Below are 1,779 nucleotides of genomic sequence, written 5' to 3'. Positions count from 1 at the left end.
CGCAAAAAAAACACGCAACACCACCAGATATCTCTGATTTTATGTCTCTGTGTGTTCCGAGGTATCTTAGTTGCGCATATCTTGTCCAAAGCACGTCCCTCATGCTCACCCACATCCACACCAGTTCCAACGACCGCATGCCTTTTATCTCCTAACTATCGATTGTCGTTTTTGAAAATGGGGAGCGTCGTCTCGTTGAAGCAGTTAGGAATTGTGAAAACTTTTGACTGTCTGTTATTTCGGGAGGCATTTAAACTCATATCAAAGTGCTTCTTATTACCTGTTTGAATGGCAGCGATGAACCATTGTGAACCCTTGATGGACCCAAGATTATCCCAACTACAATGACGACCTTAAACGGCCTATCCAGGATGGCTTGCCTGTAGTTCACTATATTTCTAATGTTTCCAAGACAAGTCTGGTACCTACAAGGTTATCCCAGTGTGTCTAATTTGCGCGAGGACCTAAAAGAAGTGGCCAGCTTATTGTACCGTCAGCTTCTTCTGTCCACAAATCCAATAGTTTACCCAACGGCACTACTGGTGGCCTGGCATGTGGCGAAGTTCAAACCTTGCCTTAAGCCAAATACAATGTATGCCGACCATCATGGGAGCAAAAACCTACTTGCTGTGACCCATTCCTTTGTTTCGTCTGGACGTTTGCCACAACCACAGAAAAATTTTCCATACACAGGTCGCGCATGCCTGCCCCAGTGTAAATTTGCACACACGTAATGAGCGTGATTATAGTCTAAGTCGTTTTTAAATTATTTCCAAATCCAATACGTAAGAAAAGATGCGAAGAATCGAGCTTTTCCACAAAGATTTCCACCGTTTTTGTAGACAACTCCCAGCCGCCGGCAGACACTAAAATACAAATTCCGCGCCCGCGGTGAACTCGGAGTTCGTTTAAACAACCCCCAATAAAACTGCGGCCGCGAGAAGAGAGCTTAAGGGCTCGGGTAATGACCATAAAATGCTAAAACATTATGTCAAAGTTTTCCTTTCTCGAACCGCGGTTTCAGAGAAATTTCGCTTGTGCGTCTAGGACGCGACTTGAAACGGGCCGCTGGCTATTCGCACACCCAAATTACTTTCGCCGAAACTATAGGGTTTTCGAAGTTGTGATTTCGACGGGAGTTAGTCTAACCCACTTGCACCTTTTGGCGACATTTTGCTGGTAGCATTTTGTTTAAGTGATCGAAATTCCAGGGTCACGGGCCTTCATCACTTCGTGCCGCCCCAGGCAAGATAAGATTGTGTAGCAGGTGCTTCACGTGATTTTTCGTTAGTGGATGCGTTCAACTTGCTAATTTCTGATTCCTTGTATGTTGCTTGATTTCGGGGATTTCTCACGGTATTTCTGTAACACCAGTTCGTGACGCAGAAAAACACCAATATGACATTTACCTGCTACAGGCACAAACGTCAATCGTTACTGTTGTAGCAACTTACAGCTTTCGCGGACACCGTGGCAGACGAATAGCGATGATTCCTAGATTTCGTAACCAAATTATTTGCCGAGTCACACCGCTTGCAAGAAGTTAACCAAAACTAAATTGACCGAAAATATAGCTTTCGGTCATCTGCTGTTTTAGGCATTTGTCCAAATGAGCGAGATTTCAAGGGCACTAACCGCTGCTGATCGCTTTACGCGATAAAGCAAAAAAGGAAGTCTTGGCAAATTTTAGTATTTCGCGGTAGAGTTTCAAGGAGCGATTTCGTCTACATAAATTTAATGTATATTTTACCGAGTTGTATATTTGAATGATATTTGTAT

Source organism: Opisthorchis viverrini (assembly GCF_000715545.1).
Source record: "Opisthorchis viverrini unplaced genomic scaffold opera_v5_272, whole genome shotgun sequence".
NCBI lineage: Eukaryota > Metazoa > Platyhelminthes > Trematoda > Opisthorchiida > Opisthorchiidae > Opisthorchis > Opisthorchis viverrini.
The sequence above is the reverse complement of the archived record's forward strand: the minus strand, read 5'-3'. Positions refer to the sequence as shown.